Here is a 27,867-nt window from a genome sequence, read left to right on the forward strand (position 1 = left end):
CATCATGCCATGAAATATCAGTTACATTCACTCTGCAGACAGGAAACAATAATCACCATTTATCCAATGGCTTCCATGTGTCATATTCTATATAAAGCTCTTTGCAGATATCATCTGTTTAATTTTCGTAAGACCGCTGTGGGTCAGAAATTATTTTAAATGTGTGCATACTTTGCTAGATTTTCCAAAGGATACAAGACTAGGAAGATGCACTTAAGTGTCTTCTTTGAAGGAGTATTTTAAAACTAAGAATAGTTAGATAGATTTTGTCAAAGGCCTACAGCCAAGGAGTAGAAGAGTTGGAAATTTTACTCAAATAGTTCCAACTCTAAAGGTCAGACTATATATACCCCTTACACCATCAAAAGGAACTGCAGCCAACAGAAAAGTGACCAGGGATCCATAGGAGAAGTGAGGGTGGGAGCACAGATCCTGAAATGGGAAGAAGCAACTTCTGGGTGGAAAACATAGAACCAGGAGACATAAAACCTCTTATTTGCATGTAATTGATGTAGCATCTCACAATGGGAGTCCTATTAGCATTTTGGGTGAAACCATCCTTCATTGGACAGGACTGTGATCACATTGAGGGATGCTGCCTAATGCTTTCCCCAAACACTGAATGCCAGCATCATGCCTCATCATTGATAAAAACAAAAAACACCCTATGTATTACCAAATGTTCCCTTCATGAGGTAAGGCTGCTTAGAGAAAGTGGCACTACAATCCTAAGCATTATAGATACTATTACATTCCTCTTACAGATAAGAAAACTCCAAGTTCAAGTATAAGCCTTTGGAATGGAATCTATCAGTGAATAATATTACATGTTCTGCCCTTTCCCCAATGACACCATCATTATAAGTGCCTTGACATTTCTCTTCTCACCAGGATAATAATCTCTTTTACACAAAGATCATTGTGTAGACACATACACGGATTCCTCGCTTTCCAGAGCAGAACTTGGGTGTTCTACATTCTGCAGTGTGTTCTTCTTATTATACATTCTCTAACAATCAATTACTTAATTTTTAATTTCATTAATTACAGACAAGATCCTAATTAAAAGCAACTCAACACAGGTCCATTTCTATTTGGGAATTTTAATAGGAAAACTTCTTGAAATAGATGGTAATCTGGGGCATATTAAAGGACATATTTTATTTTAAGAGGTGATGATAGATTGAAGAAGGTATTGTGATGGTGAACAAAACTAAGTTTTCAACATGGAAAAGACTCACGAAGTGATCATGCTTAGCTAGGCCAAATTGCTCCTGTTATTTCCAGATGGAAGCATATTGCAAGGTCCCTGCAGCACCCTGGAGGTACAATTGGGAAGCAATTGGAGCAATTTGGAACCTCTGTCTCTAATCAGCATGGCCTTGCCTTTACCCATTTCTGTTCTTGTCCAGGAACAGCAGAGCATGACCATGTCCCAGCTCCAAAGCCTCCACTATAGCACGTGTTTCTAATGAATGCTTAAGAAAGCATGTGCTCCCAGTGAACACATCACAAGAACATGAAGTAAAAGGTAGACTCCTCATAGTGAGCCAGATTTTATTAGTGCAAGGAGGGGAGTGCTTGCACCCTCTCTAGCACATTTAGTGTGTACTCCAAACCATCTCGTTCCCCACACAACTTTAACTCTGCCCCTTATTACCACCCAGACTCTGATCTCTAGTGTTCTAGTGTTCTTTATTTATCCCTCCTCTTACTCAGCCCTCCTTCCTTTCCATCTTTGCTGGTTAGTCTACATTCTCCCACCACCCACACCCCAAAGGCATGCTTTGCCCTTATCTACCCACTTTTGCCCTAGAAGCAAACTCCTATGAATGGCAGCTTCCAGGCTCCCCGTCCTCTAATTTGCAGGTAAGTACAGCCATTGAAAGATTCAAGCAGAAAATCTTAGGTTACGTAGAGAGAATAGAGGGGGTCCTTATTTTCCCCTGCTTCCTCCCTGGCTCTCTGATGTGGTCCAGGCAGTGGCTCTAGTCTTCTGCTCCCTTAGATACGATTCCCGGCTCTCACCGGGCTCCTTCACAGTTTCCTGTCCTTGCCATTGCAGACTCTTGGAGAGTAACGGCTGTCAATCACTGCTAGCCTAAGGATGCCTTCACTTTTCTTGCCAGTTTCCTTAACCCAGCCTACACATGGCCAAATGGTCCTCCTTCATTAAAAATCTCTAAAGTTGAACAATTTGAGTGGAATTTGCGTTTCTGTCAGGACTCTGATTAACACATCTTCCCTTCTATTTCTGTCCGAGGGGCCTAGGAACTACCTGTCTATAATCAGCAAATTCTACTTGATCCTTGGTCTCCTCCCAGACCATCTTATCTAAAAATCTACCTGAGTCCTCAGTTCATTTCTCCTACAGTGTTTTCAAGTGAACCATCTTTTAACTCACATCTCATGTGGCTTAGGAGAAGGCTGGCTTGTCATTTCAGCTTCTAGGTCATTATGCACCTCATATACCGTAAAAGCAAAGGAACCCCCATTGCTTATAAAAGTCAGGCCATTCTGTTTTAGCTCCATCATTGCCAATTTGTTACAGTCATTTACTGACCTCCAAGTCAACTTCCTTCATTTATTAAAGCCTTTAGCTGTGAATTTAATTATCTCGTTCTCATTCTCACTGACATCAGCCTTAGTTTATTCACCTGTTGAAGACCATGTTCTAGTTGCTAGGGATACAGTGTTGAACAAGAAAAAAAAAAAAGGAAAGATTTCTACTTTCACGTATTTGTGTGTATATGGGAGAGGACCTTTGTGTCTTAGCCTGAACAGGGTCGGGCTGACTAAGTGAAGGGCTCTCCCTAGAGTTGCACAGCACTGTGGCCCTGTTCACCTCCCCATTACTCACTTTCCTAATCTCCAGTGAGTTTTCTTTCCACCTGACTTTACATATTCACTCCTGTGGGTCATAAGCACAGTGTTGTCACCAGGACCTGCACTTCATTCAAAATCTTTCATTTAAATATTGAATTTTCTTATCCCCATTTCCATCCTTGGGTGTCCTTGCTCTAATGACCCTCGCATCAGTTCTCTACCCTCAGGAGATCTCCACACTGTGGAACTCACCACTTTCTCACTGTCCTTTAGCATTCCTCTATCCTTAGGACAGTTAGGAGAGCTGAACCCCAAAGTCAACATCAAGCCAGAGATTCAGTTCAGGCCCCGGTCATTGGTGCTGATGACAAGACTTCCTGCCTTTGTCTGCCAGCCAGCCTAGGGGTGACAGTGCTTTGTGACGTTGTTAATCTCTTGTTCAACTCTTTGCAACGCTGTTGCCTACCTAACCAATGCTCTACAACGATATCCGCTGCTTAAATACTTGAAGTCACTTTTGTATTTTTCATTAGATCTTGACTAAAACAGAAATGTCCAATAAGATTGAAAAGGTGTCCAGCTTCAATAATATCAGAAGGAAATAAAAATTAAGACAATACAGCAACCAAATTGACACAAAGTAAATAATAGTTCACATAGCTTCAAGAATGAAGAAACCCTTATATTCTTCTACTGGAAGTGTAAATTAAAAGAACAAGTTTAGTTTGAAAAATGATTTAGCATTACTTGATTTCTGTGGACCTTTGCATAACCAGCAGGTTTAAATTGTATTACTAAGAGAAACACACACCCTCAAGAAACAAAGTCCTTTACAATAATTAGTATATTTTTTAAAAGTTGGTAATAACAAAATACAAATAAAGTAGATAATCCTAATGACCATAATGACCATTACCAATAATAAAGATGGCAAATCATATATATATATATATATATATATAATATCTATATATTCTCTAATTAAAATATTTTAAGACAGTGAAAATGACTAAAATATAACTCCTTGCACCAATATAGTTTAATCTTGGAAATACAGTCTTGAGTAAAGAAGTCACTAATACACGTAATACACGGAATATCTATTTATAAAAAACTCAAAAATAAGTGACATTAGACAACACATTATATATATATATATATATATATATATATATATATATATATATATAATGGCATTATATTATTTTATGAGAAAGGAAGAAAAAGGATAAACATAGTGATTACCTGGGCTTGGTTAGCATGGAGCTGAGTCAGGACAGGGACCCACAGGTGCATGGAAGGCTTTGTTAATGTGTTAGATCTTGGATTAACTGGTGTTTATTTAATTATTATGCATCATCAGATCATATATATATATACACACACACATGTATGCACACATACGTATATTCACATATATATATCTTATAAATTTTATGTAAGTTATACATACATATATACATATACACACACATATATATAATTTTTCTTATTTTTATACTACTAGTTCTCAGATTGGCTATTGAGAAGCATGAGTTCCCTAATGTAGGTCTTTTTCATCTCAAATATCTCATCACTGTGTAAAACTCCAGTATTCTAAAAATGCATAATTCCATACCATAAATAGCCAGATTATTCCTAATCATGTTTTCTCATTCATTCATTTTCAAATCCCATGCTATTGAGTATAGGAGACTACTACTTCTTAATGATTACTTCACTGCTCTATCCCTCTGTTCCTCTGAAAAATGAGGGACTAACATTATGTACCCCATGGGGGGCTCTTGTGAGGATAAACCTGGGCAATTTAAAGAAAGCATTTAACAATGTCTGGCATACAGAAACATTCAAAATATATAAAAACATTCAAAATCTTCTTAGTATAATATGAATATAAATAATGATGTTTTTCATACAGGAATTAATTTAGAGAGAATACAATGTGATTCTTCTCTAAAGTGTGCACATGACAGTTTTTCTTTTTTCTTTTCTTTTTCTTTTTTTTTTTTTTTTTTTTTTTTTTTTTTGAGGCGGAGTTTCACTCTTGTTACCCAGGCTGGAGTGCAATGGTGCGATCTCGGCTCACTGCAACCTCCGTCTCCTGGGTTTAGGCAATTCTCCTGCCTCAGCCTCCTGAGTAGCTGGGATTACAGGCACGAGCCACCATGCCCAGCTAATTTTTTGTATTTTTAGTAGAGCAGGGGTTTCACCATGTTGACCAGAATGGTCTCGATCTCTTGACCTCGTGATCCACCCGCCTCGGCCTCCCAAAGTGCTGGGATTACAGGCTTGAGCCACCGCGCCCGGTGACAGTTTTTCTTACAGGGCCTCATTACTCAAGAAGGCTCACTTACTCACATGATTATGGAGCCGACATATCAGGTAAGCCACATACAAGGCATGAGCAGTACTTCTTGTTGCATGATAATGATCTTTACCTAAGAATTCCTCCAATGCAAACACAGAACCCAGAAGGAAATTAGCTTGTGGTCAAAATTAAAGTTTAAAGAGAAGTAAATTATATGTCATTAATGGTAATGAAACTCACTGAAGTTCCATCTCTACCTCCAACAAGTTAGGCATGAAGCTCAGCCTCTCTGGTCTTCCTTTCTTAATCTAAATAACAGCTTAAGACTGAACTCTACAACCAAACTGCCAGAGATTGTATCCGGATCCACTGCCAACCAACTGTAGGACTTGATAAACTCCCTAAGCCTCAGTTCCCTTATGTGTAAAATAGGGATAGCAACACATATAGTGGTTTAGAGGATTACATGAGATGTTTATAAAGGGCTTACCCCAGTTGCAAGCACATTCAAAGTGCTTAACAAATATTTTGACTGTCACCATTCTCTAACTCCATCACTGCAGTCATTGAAAATCCAGGGCCATCTCTCATTTATCATTATGCCTTTAGATCCCAACACATTTGACATATACATAGTGCATGTTCAGTGGATATGTGTTGACTTGCATTCTAGGTGGTCACAGAAAACGCAATGAAGTCTTTAAGTGTTCATGTAAAGGTTATCCGGGAAACCTTTTGGAGTTAATTTGTCCTGTGCTCTTGGTAAAACATGGCTTCTATGGTAGCAGGAGGGGAAAAGTCTATATTTTAAATGGTTTCATGGACTGCCAAGAACTGTTATAAAACAATATTTTGATGAGTTATACAGTAAATGAATCAGAAACATATGAGGTTAATTTCCCTGAAAATACATGTGGGTTTAAAAATGAAAGGAAAGGAATGTTGGCACAATGTGCTATGCCAAACCCAAAATGTTAGAAAAATATTTTATGATATTAGGATGCACAAATCCTAAATGCAGCTCAATTCGCTCATCTTTCAATGGCCTGCTCCCAATGTACCTGTTAGGTCCGGTCTTCTATAGTGAGAATAAGTAAAACGTTAAAAAGAAATTTTAAAACCATGGTATAAGACAAGGAGCCAGAAGTTCCAAGTCTTGAGCCTGGCTCTGCCACTGGCTAGCTGTGGGAGTCTGGATTAATCCCTTAGCCTTCCTGGACTTCAGCTCAGGAAAACAGTCCATGACTTGCAGATCTCACAGGATTGTTGAGAGTGCTGTTAGAATGGGAGTTCAGGAAGCAGTGATAAGCCCAGGATGACAGAGACCAGAACATAAAAGTAATATGGTACCCTCAAGGAGAGACAAGTGTCCAGATGAGCCCATACCACTGTGTCAAAGTGAAGCAGGTATGCATAAGATGTACACATGGCAAACTGCAGATAAATCTTCAGCAAAAGTTTAGCAGAGTATCCATGGTGGATTACAGTTCTTGTTCACCAATATCCTCAGCCCTCTTGTGTTCTCTGCCTTCTACCACACCTAAAACACAAAACCCTAACTCTACATCTAGGTGGCTGGACACTGAAGCATGGTCTGCAACATCAGCTGAACCCACAGGGATCTTTTTTTCTTTTTCTTTTTTTTTTTTTTTGAAATGGAGCTTCCCTCTGTCACCAGGTTGGAGTGCAGTGGCATAATCTTGACTCACTACAACTGCCAACTTCCAGATTCAAGCGATTTTCCTGCCTCAACCTCCTGAGTAGCTGGGATTACAGGCATGTGCCACCACACCCAGCTAATTCTTTTGTATTTTTAGTAGAGACGGGGTTTCACCATGTTAGTCAGGATGGTCTTGATCTCCTGACCTCGTGATCCACCTGCCTCGGCCTTCCAAAGTGCTGGGATTACAGATGTGAGTCACCGCGCCCAGCCATAGGGATCTTTTTTTCACTCTTCTGTTTTGCTGCTCTTTTCATTATGCTAACTCCAAACTCATCATTCAGTTCTAGTCCTTCTACTAAAATCACTCTCCTCTAATGGAAAATCTGGGACCAACTAGCATTAATTAACCAATATTATTCTCATCTATATGTCTATTTTTCCCATACCTGCTGGTATCAGTTATTTGCTTCAATGCAACAAATTACCCAAAAACTTAGAAGATTAAAACGACAAGCATTTATCTCATAGTTTTAGGGACAGAAATCCAGGACTGGCTTAGTTGGATGATATTGGATATGGGTAGACAGAGTCTGCCATGGTGTTGCAGTCAAGTGATCAACTGGGACTGCAGTTAGGTGAAGTCTTGGCTGGCTTTGACACCATCTACACTCTCAACTAGATGTGAGCTCCAGCCACCAGACTCATCTGAGAGGCTGATCCCATCACTTCTTCCCTCCTCTAAGCTATTGTTCTCTCAGTCATTCACCTGCTTCTGAACTTCTGAGCCTCTTCCAAGATCTCTCATGTGGTTGCTGTCAAGTCAGAGCTCTTGGCTGGGCTATTGACCTCTGGTTTTCACAATATAGGCCTCTCCCTAGTCTAAGTATTCTCATGAAATGGTTGCTGGATTTCTCCGAAGTGTTATGGAAATTGCATCCCCTTCCAAAACTTATACTGAACTCCTAACTTCCAACATGAATAAATTTTAAGATCCAGCCTTTAAAAATGTAATGGAGGTTGAGTTAAGTCAGAAAGGTGAAGTCATAATCCAGTATGACTAACGTCCTTATAAGAAGGGGAAGAAGCACTAGCATGCCTGACCTAACAAAGTGATGAGAGAGAGAGTACAACCAAGAGGGGACTACTGTATTTCATCAACCAATCATGGAAACGACATACTACAACTTCTACCACATACTACTGGCCACACAGATCAACCCTGGTGTGATTCCAGTGGGGATATACTAGAGACTTGGTACTGAGATGTCAATATCATTTGGGCCATCTTAGAGACTGGCTTCCAGACCAACTACACTCTCAACTAGATGTAAGCTCCAGCCACCCCACTCATCTGAGTGCCTGATCCCATCACTTCTTGCCTCCTCTAAGCTATTATTCTCTCAGTCATTCACCTGCTTCTGAATTTGTACTCACTCTTTCTCTACTGACTCTCCCTATCACCTTACAATATCCTTGTACTTCACCCACTGTAGGCAGATATTATGGAACTCAGGAGATTACCACAACCAAGACTACTATTTTTTTTTTTTCAAAGAAAATAGGCATAATTAACTCTGATAAATTTTAAGGCTTATGACACTTATGAAAGAAAACAATTTTGCTACCCTGTCCACAAGTGATTGAAGCCATAAGTGAACTAAATTTAACTAGGTAGAGGTGGACAAGACAAAGGTCAGTTGTATCTGAAATGACTTGATGCTAATCTCATTCCAATAAGGGCATTTGTATAGGACAGTGACAAACATGCCTGATGAAATCAAACCTTTTGCAAAGAATAAACATTAAGTAAACAAAGAGAAGTAAGGTGACTTGAATGCAGAGCATGAATCAATTAATATGGATGTGCTATTTCAGTTCTTCGTATCTTTCATATATTCCAGTCTGCAAACACAGAGCCCAGAGTATCTGAAGAGCTAAAGAGATGATATCCCTTATTTCTCTCATATTCTTATGAATGTCTGTAAATTATACCTCATTATCAAAGGTAATCTGTGCAGACTTAAAATGCCTGATTTCCCCATTCCAATAATCAAAACATTATCTAATAGTTTCTCCTACTATAGTATTTCAATTCCATCACCAATACTTTCTTCTCTAGTTAAGCTGAACTAGAGAAACTTCTTTGTATTTCTGCTTCTGTATGTAGAATGGCCCCTTCCAGCATTTCCCAATGAAAAAATACTGTATAGCCCATCAAAGTCCAAATATTCTAATATTCCTTATTATCTCATGCCATATTATTAATAGTTCTGTTTCTTTCTTATCTACAATGGTGTGTCAATGAGGTATATGATCAGTGCCATTTTTCAGGGAAAAAAAAAAAAAAAACCACTACATCCACTTAGCCAAATAGAGTTTTAAAATTTTGCACAGAACAAGGCGGTAGGTATACTGCATTTGACAGCTGGTTCAGCAGCTTTACTACTTCATCAAGGACACATGATCCATGGCCTTTCTGCTTCATCATTCTGTATGTGACTTTTGTTTTCATGCTTATCTCACTGAGGTTGCAAAAGGGCTGAAAATGACTGTTTTGCCTCCAACATTGCATCAGTCTTCCAAACAGAAATAGGAGAGGCAAAGGACAAAAGGCATGAACCACATGAGCCTCAGCTCTAGTATAAGTTTTCCATAGTGATTTCTGGTTACATTTCATTGACCAGAACTCATTTCCATTACCACAAATTACCACCGCCAATCATGTCCATCTGCAAAGGAGGATGATGTTTTATTTTTCTTATTTGATTTTAGATGTAAACGTTATTGCTCTGAATAAAAATCAGGGATCTATTGGTGTGGACAGAGAGAAGATGAATAGTGAGCAGTTGTCCCATGGTTTCTGCTTCAAAGAATGCAAAACAAAAGAGTGAATTTGTATTGTGTCAACTCAGTTAAGCAGGAGCTATGTTTAACAGAATCTCCTTACTTTTGAGGGTCTGGGCTAGGGTGGTCATGACAGAATTTTGAACCAAGTTTGAAGGCAAAAGTAAAGCTTCAGCCATATTTTTATTTTATTTTATTTTACTTTAAATTCTGGGATACGTGTGCTGAACGTGCAGGTTTGTTACACAGGTATACGTGTGCCATGGTGGTTTGCTGCACCTATCAATCTGTCATTTAGGTTTTAAGCCCCAGATGCACTACGTATTTGTCCTAATACTCTCCCTCCCCTCCCCTGCCCCAGCTGATAGGCCCTGGTGTGCGATGTTCCTCTTTCTGTGCCCATGTGTTCTCATTGTTCAACTCCCACTTAGTTTGAATGTGCGCTATTTGGTTTTCTGTCCATGTGTTGGTTTGCTGAGTATGATAGCTTCCAACTTTAATCATGCCCCTGCAAAGAACATAAACCCATCCTTTTTTATGGCTGCATAGTATTCCATGGTGTATATGTACCACATTTTCTTTATGCAGTCTATCACTGATGGGCATTTGGGTTGGTTCCAAGTCTTAGCTATTGTAAATAGTGCTGCAATGAATGTGTGCATGTGTCTTTATAGTAGAATGAGTTATAATCCTTTGGGTACATACCCAGTAATGGGATTGCTGGTCAGGGCAGGGCACCAGGTACCATTGTGTCAGTTGTCACTGGTTTGCTCACTTGCTTTGTAACCATGGGGCAACAGCTGGGCCCTTCATTTCTTCTCTGCTGAATTCAGTCCTGGCACCAGACACAGAAGCAACATTGTGTGTAAAGTGTATGGCCGGTTTACCAATTGCATAACTTTACACCTCAATGAAAAACACTATATTCTGTATCATTTCTAGTAGTTCTATTTCTGTGATCAAACACTGTCTGATTAAAAAAAAAACTGCCTCCATTTCGTAATAAAGAAACTGACAATGACTAATGAATTCCTGATGTTGAAGCAGATTGAATGTTTCCTACTAAAATTTAAAAATATATATTTTCTGATAATTAGCCCAGAAAAAAATAAACAGCATAGTTAGATCAGTCAGGGTGTCATTGGTTTATATCCCAAATCTGCAATACTGTGAAAGTTTGATCTTGTGCAATGCATCCTCTTGAATACCTGGTTTTCTCATTTGTGTAGCAAAGCTAACTGTGCACATACCTTTCAGAGTTCTTATGAGGTTTACAAACAATATATATAAAAGGCCCAGCATTCTATTTAGTGAAAAATAGATATTCCAACAAGTGATGGCTGTGAATGCAGGGTACTTTTCATTATACCTAGAGAAAATAAATAAAAACATATTTTTAACATTGTAACAGAAAGAGCAATACTTCATAAATGTAGAAAACCAACAAATAATTGTATTAGATGATAAAGGCATAATAAAAGCAGAAAATTACCTACAGATTAATAGTTTAAGAAAGAAAATTTCTCTTTCTCTCTTTATCTCATCTCCTCTCCCTTACCCATCCACCCACAACTACCACTATTATTACTATCCTAGTGTAGGAGTTTAACAAGTATATTGCATCTTTTCATTTAAGGCCATTTAGTTGCCTTAAAAGTGTTTCTAAAAATCTTTAAAGTCAATGAATAAACAGACAGATATCTTAGGGAAAAATAAGCAAATAAAATAAATGGAAAAACTTAAAAAAAAAAAACCTAGTAAGACCAGAATGACACATTAAAATATATCCATTCTGGACAGGAAATATACAAGGATGAGCCTGGAGCAACTCGTAGTGCCAGTGAATAAAAACAAATGTTCAAATGAAGGAAGGAAGGAAGGAAGGAAGGAAGGAAGGAAGATGAGGGCATGTTAATATGACATTGGAGCCAACTGAAAGAGCTCCCAATAGCCAAAGTTGAAACAATTTGAGCAAAATATAAATAAAATAGAATCAGATTATAACATAAAGCATAGAATAAATATCCATGAGGCCATAACGGTATAAACATTTAAATGAATGGATGAATGGATGAATGAATAAATAAATGTATTATAAACAAATCCCTCTTTCAGAAGAATTCCTAATAATTTAGGTAGATACCTAGCTCTCAGGTAGATGAAGGGTAACTTCTCTCTCCCTAAATGTGTGGCCATTCATATTGAATTCATTTCAAAAAGACAGTATGGAAATGGAGAAAAACAGAGTAACTTTATAGTGCAGAAACCTGACTAACATTACCTCTGCCAGGCGAACAAGGTTAACACCAGCACTCGTAAGTCATGTTGACAGCATGTGCCATGTGTATACTGCAATGAATATGGCACTTCACCTCTCTTGTTGGGCACGCAATCTAACTGTAAAAAGAAAAATATCAAGCAAATCCCAGTGAAGAGATATTTTGCAAAAATCTGACAAATATGCCTCAAAACTGTCAAGGTCATCAAAAACAACAAAAGTCTAAGAAACTGTTAAGATGAGGAGGAGCCTAAGGAGACATGACTACTGAGGGTAACATGGTGTCCTGGATGGAAAATGGGCACTAGGCAAAAACGAAGAACATCTGAAAAAAAGCACAGGCTCCAGTTCTTAATAATGTATCAGTAGTTTTAACAACTGTACCATACTAATGTCAGATGTTAATAATAGGAGGAATGGGTGTCTGGGAATTCTCTATTTTAAATATTTTTCTGTAAATCTAAAACTGTTCTAAAATAAAAAGCATGTTTTTAAAAGATAGTCATTCTCATCGTGCTAAGTAAATAGCTTTTTTTTAAGTTATAATTTTTCCCATATTATACTGGCAACAGGTTTTTAAAGGAGCAGAAACTTAGTGTTAATAGAAAATGGATACTTAGAATAAGTTCACACAATTTTTCTAAAGAGCATTTTGCATTAATAGTTTGATGAGGCATACACATTGATTCAGACATCTCATTTCCAAGATGTATTCCTGTGATACTTAACGTATAAGTAAGAAAATATGTAAGAATGTTCCTGGCAGTTAAAGGTTTATCAATTTGATATTCATTAAATAGAGTGGTCCATTCATATAGCTAATGTTATATAGCCATTAAAATTATGCATTTGAAAATACTATATCTGTATCACAGTTTTTATGGAAATTGAAATGTGATTCTACTTGTGTAAATGCACACACACACAGGCGTCTACATATATAGAGAGAGGATAGTTAGTGGAAAATATTAGAAGTCAACAGTGGGAAAGTATTCAGTTTCGATACTTGACAGTGGGAAAAAGTGGAAAACTAGTTTATTATTATTATGTTTTTCTTTTTGGTTAATTTTGTGAAGTATTACAAACCTAATTCATTTTAATGTCATAGTTTTTGTTTTTAAATTTTAAATTCTTAAGGAATATCTTATCCTGGTGAATCAGTCAGTAATCATGAACTTTCTTTTGCCTCTCAAGTTTAATGCCCAGAGTTAAAGGCTCCTAGATCCCACCACACACTCAAAATACAGTTTTTTGGATTTTTTTTTTATTTTTTTGAGATGGAGTCTCGCTCCCAGGCTGAATGCAATGGTGTGATCTCGGCTCACTGCAACCTCTGCCTCCCAGGTTCAAGAAATTCTACCTCAGCCTCCCAAGTAGCTGGGATTAAAGGTAGCCACCACCACACTGGCTAATTTTTATATGTTTAGTAGAGATGGGGTTTCACTGTGTTGGCTAGGCTGATCTCGAACTCCGAACCTCAAGTGATCTACCTGCCTCGGCCTCCCAAAGTGCTGGAATTACAGGCATGAGCGACCGTGCTCAGCCTAGCTTTCTGGATCTTAACAAGCTGATTGGGAAACAAGTGAATGCAAATGTAAACAGGAGAAAACTGATCTTAAGAGTCTGGACAACTTAGACCAAGGTCACATTGTTGATGAGTAGACTCACCAGTATTCACGTACTAATCAATTTAATTCCAAACCCAGCTTGACCATCACCCAGCATTGTTCTGGAAACAACAAATCGCCTGTACTGGCTCAAGTCTCAACTTTGCTATGTCTTACGTGTGTGAATATTGAGCAACTTAAGTGATCTCTCTGATCTTCATTCTTTGAAAAACTGAGGTAACACCTACTTTCCAAAATCATGCCAAAAGAAAACATGAGCTAGAATACCTGCTTAACATATACTTTTTGAATAAGTAGATGAACAAATGTAGTACCAATAAATGTTAGCTACTATTACTAAAGTGTGATAACCAGTTTATCCAACACACTACTGATGTAAAAGGTTCCTAATTATGAAACATCTTTTACATGGATTATTCACATAAGCTCTAGGACTATACGCATTTTGCTCACTGCTAAGTGGTCCTTTCTTACCAGTTTAATCTCCCTCAAAAATGTTCATCTGTCTCAAATGCATATTGTAAACTATTTAAAAAGTTGGATTTTCTACGTTGGGAAAAAATACTATTTTTTCTACTTGCCAAAATAATACATATATTGTATGGGTAGTTAAAAAACAAACATTTTTAAATTTTATTAAAGGGGTTTTACTGATTTCATAACTGACATATAACACATTAGCAGTACAGATGTTTTGACAGTGAGAGTCTGTCAATAGTATATATAGAAATATACACAAATCTAATATAAAATATCTAGAAAATGTTGGCAAAACTATAATTGAAACACTGATGTGTCTCATGAGTTGACTGAATATGATACATATTAAGAGAATGCCTAAAAGTCAGTTATTTTCTCATTTTTTAATGCCAGTATCTGTCAATTATGCATATGCAGTGTAAGTAAATGCATAAAGATTAGTCTTTTCATCTATTTAAGGAATATAACAAAATAAAATTTTTAATTCAATGAGAGCCTCTAAAAATCTACTTCTTAAAACTAAATATAACCTGCTTTTAAAAAGGAACACAAAAATGCAAAACAAGAAAATGAATGAAAATACCTTAACATTTAAACTCTAAGTGAAAACTTTTCACAGGCCTGATAGTGAAGGATGAGCTGGAACTCTGTGGTGGGAACAGTGCTGGGGGTTTATCTACAACGACGATGGTTAAAATCCGGGACCTTCTTGACCTGTTCAGTGGTGGGTTTACATTGAAACTGTTATAAATTATTACAGAGGTGAAGCCAAGCCAAACAGTCCAACATAAATATATCTGCAGACATACCGGCTACTATATATTCTAAACACTGTCGGTAAATGAATAAACAGAGCTTTCTAAATCATTTAAGAAAATATATTTATTCATAAAATCAGTAATTTTCAGTTTTCAGTTTGAGCCCCTCAAAAAGAAGAGAACCTATTATAACTAATTTTTTGGAATCCATAAATATCATGGATTCCCAAGCTGCTCCCTTCCTGCGATAATGGCCAGAACCTCACACTTCTAAGTGATGTGTGAATGTTTTTCAGTTTTGATACTTGACTAATCTCTACCTGTTGAAATTGTTCCACTGCATTACACAAGTTAAATATTTGAGCTCCACAGTTTCAGCAGACTGACTCTGCATCTGTATGAAGGGACAAAGAAGTATAATATGACAGTCTGATTTTCCTGGGGTTGTTGGAATAGCAGCAAGGCTGCTGCTGGCTTGCCCATATTGGTGAATCATAGCCAGCCGGGGTAGACCAAATTTTGTGGTCTGGTTTTATTTGCTTAGTCATATAACTCAGGGCTTTAAGTCTGCACATTGTTGACCAAAACATTAATTGTGGCAAAATAGTTTGTGTCTGTACTGAAAGAGTAATACCAGGGTAACCCACATGTAGTGACCATGAATTAGTTAAAAAAAAAAAAAAAAAAGGAGAGAAAAGGGCATGAGGCTGTGTTTTGTTGCAGGGGAAAGCTCCTAACCTCTGAAGTTGAAGTCATTGGGAGGTCTCAGGTTGAACACAGCTTCAATAGAAATGAGGTTGTTTTATGGGAGGGAGGAGGGGCTGCTGGTTAAAGCAATAGGGACTGGAAGTCAATGCTTTTCTGGATAGTATTTATTTTCTCTTTGTGCTCCAGTATTAATCAACGTAAGTGTGTTTCTCTGTCATTTGAGTTTGCCTATCTATTAAACACAGCCAGCTTGTGATCATCTGCCCCACTTTTCCTAAGGGAAATTTGCCTTAACTGTTCCCTTTAGTGATTGGTAAATTGATAGACTGATTTTGATATAATCAATGAATGTTAGACACAGGGGAGAAAACCAAACCCAAAACTGTCAAACTGAATGTCACCAAGTATGGAAGATTTCTAAGGAGACTATAAAAAGATCTCCTGAGGCAAACACAGGGGTTCAGGATGGTCTCCGCACAAGGATGAAAGTGAATGCTATTTTTTTATTTCTGCCTTAAGCATTATTCAGAATATCCACTTTGAAGCTAGGCTACAGAAAAAAACATGCCTCGGACCCTATGTCTTGGTCCCATACTATCAAGACAGCCATCAAGAGAACATCAGTATACTAGTTAAGGTTTCTGTGAGCAGGGGAGGTCTGTTCCTTCTTTTAAACAGCCCCAGGACTCCAAAGAGCCCAGGGCCCTAGATGTGGTAACATCTGTTGTTGGAAGACCGAGGGTTGCTGGATAATGAGGATGGACTTCCAAATCCTGAGTATCTGTCTCACCTATGGCTCCTTAGGGCAAGCAAATTGTGTTCTAATTGTATCAGTTTCCTAGCGTTGTTACAACAAAGTGCCAGCAACTTGTTGGCTTAAAACAACAGATGTTTATTGTCTTGAAGTTCTGGAGGCTAGAGGGCTGAATCCCGGGTTGGCAGGCTTGGTTGGTTCCTAAGGAGGGCTTGAGGAGTCTGTTCCATGCCACTCTCCTGGTTTCTGGTGGTGGTTGGCAATCTTTGGCATTCTTTGGCTTGCAGCTGAAACCCTAAAATCTCTGTCTCTGTTGTCCCATGGCAGTCTTTTCCAGTGTGATTCTCTCCTCTTCTTATGAGGACACCAAACATATCAGAGTAGGATCACCCTATTCTAGTACGACTTCTTCTTAACTAATTACATCGGCAATGACCCTATTTCCAAATAAGGCTGCATTCTGAGGAACTAGAGGATAGGACTTCAGCATATCTTTTGGGGAGAGATAAAATGCAGTTAGTAACACTGATCAATGCATATATCAGGTTTCTTTCAGTCTATAAAAAATACTTGAACCTTAAATGCTAGCGATACTTTCAAACACAATGTAGTCCCATGTTCTGTGATACCCTTTCAGGAGATCTGTAAAGCCAAAACTATTTTTGTAGTAATATTAAGTTATTTGACCTTTTTATTCTCAGTTTTGGGCAACTATTACAGTGATCCTTTTTCAAATTTTTCATAATATGTAATCATATTGTCACTCTGGTGGCTAATGGAATGTGCATTTGTGTATTATATTTTCTAGAATTTTCTGATGTAATTCTACAGGATAAATTTATACATTTTCAGAGATAAATACAGATTTGTTCTAGAACCTCCATTATGCTCCTATTAGCTGTACTTGCCTGTAACTGCTAAAATCTTTATAACCTTACTATTGTAAAAAAATCATTTGTTGAAAATTCCAAAATTTTTCTCGTAATTGCATAAAACTCAACAAGAAATAGTACACGTTTATGTACTTACTTACACTTGTATTTGAAGATAAATCCTTTGCTTAAAAAGGAAGATTAAAAGACTATTTCAATCCACAGCTATATCATCTACATCTAAACATACTGAAAAAAGTTAAAATGATTTTTCAGAGAGTTCTCTGACCAATGCAATGCACACCAAAAACACGGCAAAAACTATAATATAAAGAAATTACATTTATAAAACTATAAATAAAAAGTGATACTATGACAAAAAGTGTTTTATTTTATTGTGACTTATGCAACACATCATTTTTTAATAGTATCATGGTGCTAGTTAAACTGAGGTGTCATTTAGATATCAATCATTCAGAATTTAAGAAAGGAAAACTAAGTATTTTAAATGAATGTTAAATGAGTTCCTTAAACCAATATCTGTCTGTTACAGTTTTTTAAACTAATATGAAAAAGCTGAGCCAGGTGCAGTGGTGCGTGCCTGTGGTGCCACCTACTCTATCTGGGAGGTTCCGCTTAAGCCCAGGAGATTGAGACCAGCCTGGGCAACACAGCAAGACCTCATTTATCTCAGAAACAAACAAACAGACAAACAAACAAACAATTGACCCATCTTATAGGATAAATTATATATTGCATTGGCTAAAGGAGGACACTCAATAACTAAGCTTAATAAAACCATGTAGAGTTGACATTTACAAATCCTTAGTGAATGAAAAGTCAGTAAAATAAATCACAGCACCACCACTTTTACAAGTTACAGTAACTTATAAAATTCAAGGTGCAGTTGCCAATATGAAAACTGAATCAGGCCAGGCATAGTGGCTCACACCTGTAATCCCAGCCCTTTGGGAGGCCGACGGACTGATCACGTGGGGTCAGGAGTTCGAGACTAGCTGGGCCAACATTATGAAACCCCATCTCTACTAAAAATACAAAAATTAGTCAGGCATGGTGGTGTGTGCCTATAATCCCAGCTACTCGGGAGGCTGAGGCAGGAAAATCCCTTGAGCCTGGGAAGCACAGGTTGCAGTGAGCCAATATCACTCCACCACTGCGCTCCAGCTTGGGCAACAGAACGAGACTCTGTCAAAAAAACTGAGTGAATATCTTTATTGCATATTTTAGTAGCTATTTTCACGAATATATATTTGCAAGAAATTTTAAAAGAGGAAAAGAAGCCAGTGTCACTTAAGAATAGCCTAGGAAAAGCACTAAAACATTAATTTTATTAAATCTCAATTCTTGATTACAAGCCACGTTTTAATATTTTGTGTGGTAAAATGTGAAGTATGCATAAAACATTCTGGCTACAGAACTAAGCCTGATGGTTGTCTCCAGGACAAACACTGGTGCAGTTATTTGAATTGCATGCTGAAATACTGCTTTTTTTGGTTTTGTTTCTTGTTTTTCACAGAGTGCCATTTTTATTCGAAAGAAAAACTGACAAATTATATTTAATCAGACATGGATGTCTGGCAAACATTTTCCTGAAAGCGAATGAAGTGAAGCTGTCAAGTCAAGGCAAACAAATGACAGTATTTGTTGTCAATAATAAAATTCAACTTTCATGTCAAAATTAGAATTTTGGAAACCCTGTATCCTTCACCATGAGATTGACAGCTTCTAAATACTTACTAAATTTTCTGTTGAGGTTGGTAGTGATATTAACAAATATAAGTCTGAGGGTTAATTTAGAAAATCCGAATACTTCAAATAACCAATTTTTTCAAGTATTGCACAATATTACAAAATCAAGATAAAAGATCCATGCAAAAATCAAGATAAACAATGGCTTTTAGTGTAATAGAAAATCAAAAGTTTATAAATACCATTTCAGATTTCACACTAATCTTTTACAAATTATCCTTGGCAAGTTTGATATAGTACCAAAGAAGAACATCAATAATTATTTGAAAAGCTGATTATAAGTTCAACTGTGTGTGTGTGTATGTGTGTGTGTGTGTGTGTGTGTGTGTGTGTGTGTCACTGAATTTTCTACATATATTTCAAACAAAATAAGGTATCACATTGACTTAATGCAGAGGCAGATAGGAGAGGAGCTGTCTTCTATTAAATCAAATATTTAAAATGTTTGCAATGAAAAAAAGTAAAAGGTTTGCAAAAATATAAAACAATGATTTTTAATAGAACTATGACCACACTTTGTAATTTATAATTGTTACTTTCAAATGTGTTAGGAAAATTTCAAGAACTTTTAATATATAACAATATATATAAAAACATCTTTTGAGGTCCTCAATATTTTTCAAACTAAAAGGAATCTTGAGATCAAAAAGTTTGAGAGCTGTTGATCTGAAAATCATTGACAATCCTTTTATGCTCCTTTCCCCTGCTCTTTGAATCCAGCTTGCTTTAAGTTAGGTTCATACTCTATTTCAAAATCATAGCTGGAAATCCCTGCTAGTATAGTTCAGGTGTGGGAGAACTGCTCTTTCACTCTCCAGAATGCTTGATTAGAAAGCAATGGGAAGGGCCGGGCGCGGTGGCTCAAGCCTGTAATCCCAGCACTTTGGGAGGCCGAGGCGGGTGGATCACAAGGTCAAGAGATCGAGACCATCCTGGTCAACATAGTGAAACCCCGTCTCTACTAAAAACTCTACTACAAAACTTAGCTGGGCATGGTGGCGCATGCCTGTAATCCCAGCTCCTCAGGAGGCTGAGGCAGGAGAATTGCTTGAACCCAGGAGGCAGAGGTTGCGGTGAGCCGAGATCGCGCCATTGCACTCCAGCCTGAGTAACAAGAGCGAAACTCCGTCTCAAAAAAAAAAAAAAAAAAAAAAAAAAGAAACCAATGGGAAGTAGAAAAAAAGAACAGATGGGATAAGAGCAGCAGGGAGGATGGGCACAGTAAGCATGCTCTCCTTCTCACTCTAATTCTCTCCTCCACATTCCAGGCACTATATTGCTAGTATTTGCTGTGGCATGGAGCTTCCAGGACCCAGACCCAGCACTAAGGCAACACTTATTTTCACCCATTGATGCTATCTATGTTCTACTTGTTCTTAAATATTATTCTGGCATGTGACATCATTAGGAGGATTAATTAGTACAGTAAATGTACTAAGTAAATGTACTAATTAAATGTACTAATATGTAAAGTGCCAGTACAATGCCTGGTGCAAAAATATACTCGGTGAATGTTACATATTATTATCACCATGATTTCTTCACCTTGTTTTATGTCTCTGTATTCCTTGTCCTATCTCTTGTGTCGTGACTGTATTTTGCCCTATCTCTTCACACTGGGGTAACGCCAGTCCTGAATTATGCAATGAAGACGGAAAACAACTTCAGCATATTCCAAAACAGTGGTTTGCTTTGAGACGCAACCCAACACCTTTCAAAGGAGACCAACAAAGTGTTCGGGGCATATGCTTGCCTTCTAAGCATTGGCTTTTGTTGCCCTTTGCCAATTGCAAAAGGAAAAAGAGCAAACTTTCAAAAATATCCCCAAGAGACTACTTGGTATTTGAACCTGGCTCAAGGCAAAAACTATGAAAAGCCCTGTGTGAAAATCGGTCTTTGGTGAGAGACTACTGGCCAGCAAAGACTGCCTCAATACTCTTCATGAAGCAAACAAGCCTCTGAAAGCCTGGCCACTCACTACTGAAGCTACACAACTTCCAACACTAGGAATTTCACTTATTACTAATACAATTTCCTTCATAAGCAGATGTTGGACACAGAGAATATCCCAACCAGGGCAATTCAGATTCCCAATCCTTCCTATTTTACTTAAGCTGTAGGTGTATTTACACAAAAGTTTGGGCAGCATTAAACCACAGCTAGTCAGAGAGGTCCTGGATGCTCAGGAGTAACTCATCCTTCCCCACTTGAAAGGCATCTTTTGCCCAAGAATCAGCCAAAGGAGTTTCCGGTTCATTTGGAATCCAGGTTTTCAGCACAACATGGCTTTTTGCTTTTTAAATGTTTTTCCCTACCTGTTCAACCAACAAGCAAGCTGAGACATTAAGTATTTTTCCACGGTTCTCCACAGATGCAAAATGTTGCTTCTGCTAGCATATAAATGAGGCCTCACAGTTTACAAAGAGCTCTCTTACCTGTTTCCTTATTTCATCTTCACAGGAGCTCCTGAAAGTGAGGTGGATGAAGGTTTCAGTTTCCATAGGGTAAAATAAAAACAACTGAATTTGGAGTCAAAAGAACTGAATTTTAAGTACAGCTCTACTGTTAAATAGCTGTGCGATCTTACATCAGAGTCCAGAAGTAGGCTATCCAAGGTAAGGTGACTGGATGATCATAAGGGATTTCGCTCCTTACATTTTCTTAGATAATATCTTAGCAGAGATGTGGAAAGGATTTTGTGAAAGAGCATTTGTATTTTAGTGCACAGAATATTTGCATCACTATTGCCCCGATTCTCAACATGCAGCCTCCACCTTATGTCTTAAGATAGTTGCTTGGACTCCAGGCCACCCTGCCCACATTCCAGCCATCAGAAAGGAAGCAGAGTGTGCAGGGTAGCTGTTCCCTGTGCCACCACATCCACCTGCCACTTGCAAAATATTCCTTAGAACTTGGCCATGTGACCACAGCTAACTTCAAGGGAGGCTAGGTCTTATTTCAGGCATGTGCCCAGCTAAAAATCACAAGTCATATAATACAGAATAATGAAAAAAAAAAATGGATTTTGAGAGACAACCAAAAAGCACTGCTACAATCTCAAGCAAGTTGCATGATCTTGCTGAGCCTGTTTCTTCATCTGCGAATACATGAATTTTAACCCCACAAGCTGGTCCTTGATCAGGGCTGAGGCTGGCCTGACTCATCACCAGCTTTGGGACAGATGGTTCCTGAATCAGGGACTTTATTCTTTTAATATGTGAACTTCTGAGACACAAAGTACAGATTCAACTAGAACCCAATCAGGAGAACGGCAGTCCAAATGCTAGGCACTAAGTCAGGGAAAGAGGTATTTTTGGATGGGATGGAGATGGAATAAAAGTAAGCACTAAGAAGGTAAAATCAAACCACAAGTAATGTGAGAAGCTGAGAAAGAGAGGAAAGGACCAAATGTATTGCCTCAAACTGTAGACGTGTAGTAGCATTGAATATTTGTTTGTAATGGATATTTGTTTACAGGGGTATGCTTGTCTAAGAATCAACCCAGTGACAAGTCCAGGGTCAGTACAGGCAATGATAAAGATTAAATGAAAATGTTTGCAAAAACATCTTGTGAACTGTAAAGTGCCACTCACATATAATAAAAGTAGTATTATTAATAACTAATGCTTTCTTACCTTCTTCTGCAATTATAAGTGAAGGCAGTACCTCACAAAATCTCAAGTGTCCCAAATGATTGTTTCTGATTATGAAAAATATAAGCCACCACAAGCCAAGGACCAAAGAAGCTTCTCTCTTTGATTGAGAGTGTATTTTTCAGGTGCTCTCCAATCCTAAGCAAGAGAGGCAAGTCTGGACCAGAGTTGAGGAAACCTGATTTCCTGGCACAGCTCCACAACTTACTGTATCTGTGGCCTTTATAAGTTATTTAGGCAAACTGAGCCTCAGTGTACCCAACTATAAAATGAAGCAATGTGTGCTTATCTCAAAAGATTACCTTCAGTGTAGATCCTGAATCCACATATTAAATAAATATTAACAGAATACTTTCTATGTGGTCACATATTTTGCTAGAAGCCACTATCCAAACATAACATGGTATAAGGCAGTGACTGGGAGAGGAGGTATGAAGGCAGGGTGCCCTAAATCCTGGCTCTACCATTTGCTGGGTGTCTGATATTGGCCAAGTTCCTTAGCCTCTCTTTGCGGCAGTTTTCCCACCTGCAAAAGAGTGATAATAATGTATACTGCATAGAACTGTCATAAAAGTCAAATGGGTCAATGCATGTAAAGTATTTAGAATAGTACCTGGTACATAGCAAGTGTTCAATACGTATTTTATAATATTATTATTAAGATAATTGTTATTGTCACAATAAACACAATGATCTAGCCTGCCTGCATGTCATTCTTACTCCTGGCTCCAACACCATGTAGATCCTTCAATGGATGTAACCCTTCAGTGGGGCAACCATTACTTGCCAGGCAAGGACTTGGGTATCCATAATTTATTTTTTACAAATAAGCTTGTTCCAAGCTTAAACTAGAAAGAGCTGTCTCTTTAGAGGGGCAGTGAACACTGACCACATCCCTAAAAATGTGCCATTATTCCTCTCTTCAAATGTAGTTTGAGTATTTATCAAGAAATTTGCATTTGGAACCATAGCCATAGATATGATTGAGTATAGCAATTCAAATAATTTTAAATAAATGCTGCCAAAGATCTTCTATGCATTGTACTTTCTAGTTTCAGCTCAGTTTTCTCAAATTGTTCTTGAAAGCATTAAGTCCAGCTGAAGTGGATGTCTTTGGGCTGAGCTATATATGTCTGCACACAACTATGATGTTCTAGTTTGTGACACGTTAACTCCAAAAAACCACATGTAGCTGACCTTCTGCTCTGGGAAAATGGGACAACTGGGCTCAGTGTATTTGCACTCTGTGTCTTGGAAGTGATAGAAAAGTGAAGGTAGTTTATTGCGAGTCCTTTTGACAAAGGATGTCTCTTTGAACTTCTGAAGAACAATTTTAAATATGCCACATTAGAGTAATATCAGAGTTATAGAGGGACTTTGTAAAAGATCATTTGCACTTTAATTTAAGGAATATTTGCGCCACTAGACACAGAAACAGGGCATCAGTAAAATGCAAGCTTCATTGGTGCTACAGAAAGATCACAAGGATGAAGCTAGGCCTGAAGATAAGTTCCAGCTTTGCTACATGCTGTGCAGCTTTGGGCAAGTTCCTAAACTCCACTAAGCCTCAGTTCAATCAGCTGTAACCTGAGGATAGTAATAATTTCTAGCATTTGTAGACATTAGAGAAGGTATAATTATTCAAGTCATTATCTATGCTACTTGCCTTGGAAACCAGAGCCTTAGAGATAACCAAAACTATAAGCATAAGGAACGATGACAGAAGAGAGCCTGTACTGTGAATGGCAGATAATCTAGCCAAGGCTGAGTTGGACGTCAAATCCCAAAAGCCCAATGATCCAGTCTATCACAGCCCTAGAGGTGATCACTTTATGAGCAATACATCAAAACACACAGAAGAGGGAGGCAGACAACAGAATGCTACTGTAACTGGAAATCTGATCTTGGATCATATCTCAAAACTGGGTTGTAAAAGGGGACTGATTTTTAAAAATATCTGCATTGGTAGTTATTTAAGAATTTCAATTAGATTCTAGGTAGGTGCTGGAGAGAGCTAAAATATCTTCTCAAGAAAATGGGAAAGTGTGTGTGTGTGTGTGTGTGTGTGTGTGTGTGTGTGTATTTCCAGATAGGTATGTGGGCAGGTCTAAGACTGAAGGAGTAGAGAATGGGGGAAGTGGATTTCAAAGAAGAAAGGACTAGGATAGTGAAAGGAAACAAGGATACCTAAGGTTCAGTGTAATGTTATTTGAACTTCCCTGAAGTTCCACTATCTCAAAACTTCAGGGGAGATCTCATCCATACTCTGGCCTTATATATATTGGACATTTTTGTGCATTTATAAAGAAAAGATGTTGAGTTTCCAGGATCAACAGCTGAGAAGATGTAAAGAAACAACTAGAAGATCAAAAATGGGTAAATTTAGTAAATTAGAACCAAAGAGAATCCCCTGAATGTAAACCTGCCCTCTCTGTCCCAGTATGAACTCACCAAAATATTGGAAACACCATTAAACTTTAAATGAAGCATGAAATGGGAGACTTAAACAATCTTATCTAGATTCTAAGGGGTAGATGTAAGTGTAAAACTTTAGTAAGGAACAAAAAATGTATTCCAGGAATTCAATTGTTTGAAATATTCATGATGAATGCATACTTTCTGCCATCATGCTCCTTAGGAAGCTAAATCCTAATCAGAAATTTACTTAAGGTGAGTAGAAAGTCAAAATTAGAGACATGTAATAATCTTGGAAAGAAGTATCCTCTAATATGTCTTCTATATGTTTATAAAATGGGGATGACTTTGGCAATTTAAGAATGACCTACCCAACATCTGTTGACCAAGATTCCTTGTCTCAGGCAGTGCTAGAATAAATTGACCATGTCTTTATCTACATTCTCTTTGATTTACTAACTACACATATTCAGACCAATGTTTTCTCTCTTGGATTTTATTAGTAGCATTGTCTATGATTCACCCTTATTGAGTAGGTATAGCCTAGCCTTTCTAGGTCCAGAGCTACCTCAAGATTGAATAACCTCTTGAGGCATTTCCACTATGATATTTTAGCCTGATTCTTTTAGGGTTGACTAATTTCCTCCACCACGTGCTGACTTTGTAGTTGAGACTTCAGAAGGTAATCTTGTGTTCCTTGTTCCAAGGTCCTTAGAAGACAGCTTGCTGCAGCCTTGAGTATGGAAAATAAGTGTAATAAACTTGGCACCTAGTTGATGTTCAATAAATGTTAATTCCTTCTTTTACCTTAGGGTACAGAAGACCTTTGCAATCTATTTATGAACAAGTATTTAATAAGGGCTGGCAGAGAGTGGTGAGTTAATAACAGCTGCTGCTATGTAAAATGTATTGGCAAAGTAAGTTAAGAACTTTAATGCATTTTTGTAGAACACTAATAATGTGGATATAATTTGGTTTGACTGAGAGGAATGCAAATGATATTGATTATAATGGCAGCATATCTATGCAAAAGACTTTAGCTTCTAAAAGTTTTCTGGAATCTAAACTCTTGAGTTAGTATGAACCTATGAAAATAAAGTCTTGTTAAAACTACTCACAGAACTAATATATTCTATCATACATTTACTTTTACACATTTGTCTCCTCTACTGGTTTGTAAAATCCTTGAAGAAACTATGTCTATTCCTAGCATTCAGCAGTGCCTGCTACACAGTGATATTCAATAGCCGTTTATGAAGCATGTGTTGAATACACAACTGATCTTTCCATTTTAAAAATATCATCTTGCCAATAGAACAATGATATCCACTTTATTTTATTACTATATAAATATTCATCCCTCTTGCTGCATTTCTCTCTAGTGGCCATTGTTTATCATCTTTAACTTTGAATCTTTTACAAAAGAATGAGGAAATAAGGTGTGGTTAGCATGGACAGAGGTTTGTCTTTTGGGTTGAGGCTTTTTAAATTTGTTTTATTGGGGAAGATCTACTTGAGATTTTAATACTAAAATATTTTTTAATTGCCAAAAACATCCCAGCAAAGATAATATACAAAAATAAATAAATAAATAAGTGTAGACATTTGCCTAAGATAAAATTCTACTGAACTCAGGGAATCTCTGCTTCACTCACTGTGCATGCTGATGCTGCCTGAACATCCATCTGTGTTCACTGAAAAGAAAGGGCAGGGTCTTCCTATGAGTTATGGCATGGTGCTGAGCAGCCAGCGCAGAAGGGAAACAGAAAACACACATCAGGTTCCTGGAAGAGCGAAAGGAAAACAAACGTGTATTGCATGTCAACTTTGTGTCAGGGTTTGTCTGCAGGATGCTTTTCTATGACTTGATTCAATCCTATAATAAAGGGATCACTATGATTTTCATTCTAGAGAAATATAAACTGGTTTAGTTACAGTCACATAGCTAGTAAGTGGCTGAGATGCTTATTTTGGTCTGTTTGGCTCCAAGCCTCTGTCTTTTACTAATAATTCAGTATTTCCTATGTATTTCTGATTCAGAAAAATCACCTGAAGCACTTGATAAAAATATAGATTTGCATGCCTCTGTCTAGAGATCTCATCAGGATAAGTCTGAGTTAAGTTTGTGAGATTTTAGCAATCACATGAGGTGGTTTTTGTGAGAGAGCAAGGTTTGAATCACCTGCTGCACCCTTCTACCTTCCAGAGATATCCAAAGTATTAAAATATCCAAGAGCTTCAAAACAGCCTCAAGAAAGACAAACCGCTGAAACACTTTAAATATCCCCCTCATCATCTCCCTTCCACCTTCATGTAATCTCAGCTTAAAGCACTGGTTTCAACAGATTTATCCCACCAAGCCTCTTCTTACACAAATTATAAAGTCAACTCTGGAAAGGGCTCAATCTTGGTTAATTTTATTCTAGAAAGTCTGGACAAAAAATTAAAAAGCTAGTCAAATGATTTTCAAGATTAATGTAGTTTGAATGGATCTGAAAGTTCTCTCTCCCAACTCCCTCTCCCCATTTCTCTTTCGATTTCTTAGTATCTATTTCTGCATCTCTGTTTCTTTGTAATTTATATACATACTCTAAAATAGCAGCATCTTGTCACTAAACTTTGTATGAGTCCTCACTTGTGAAGACAAGGCTTCTAGGATTCTCCTTCTATAAATAGATTATTTTTAAGGAGTCAATTCTGAAGCCAGTATTTGTAAAACATTTTCCTTGAAGTCTAATGACAGAAAAAAGTTACTTGTGACCCTGGAAGTTGTGGAAACACAACCACAGCATCCCACAAAAGCATGAAATTCATTTAAAGGTTTTCTTAATCCTAAAATTTCATGTGAATTTTTTTTAAATTATGGAGATAATTTAAAAGTTGTCCATATTGATTTTAACATAAAACTTT

At 37.5% G+C, this 27,867-nt stretch overlaps 1 long non-coding RNA gene across 1 annotated transcript; it reads right to left on the bottom strand.

Annotated features, from left to right (window-relative positions):
• Positions 1-10,247: 10,247 nt before the first annotated feature.
• On the bottom strand, positions 10,248-12,123 carry LOC141583892 (uncharacterized). The gene is made up of 3 exons (XR_012516731.1): positions 11,923-12,123; positions 10,892-11,010; positions 10,248-10,476 (listed from the first exon to the last, which is right to left on the bottom strand). It is a non-coding gene; the product is annotated as an uncharacterized LOC141583892 (long non-coding RNA).
• Between the last annotated feature and the right edge of the window lie 15,744 nt (positions 12,124-27,867).

Source organism: Saimiri boliviensis, chromosome 3, assembly GCF_048565385.1.
Source record: "Saimiri boliviensis isolate mSaiBol1 chromosome 3, mSaiBol1.pri, whole genome shotgun sequence".
NCBI lineage: Eukaryota > Metazoa > Chordata > Mammalia > Primates > Cebidae > Saimiri > Saimiri boliviensis.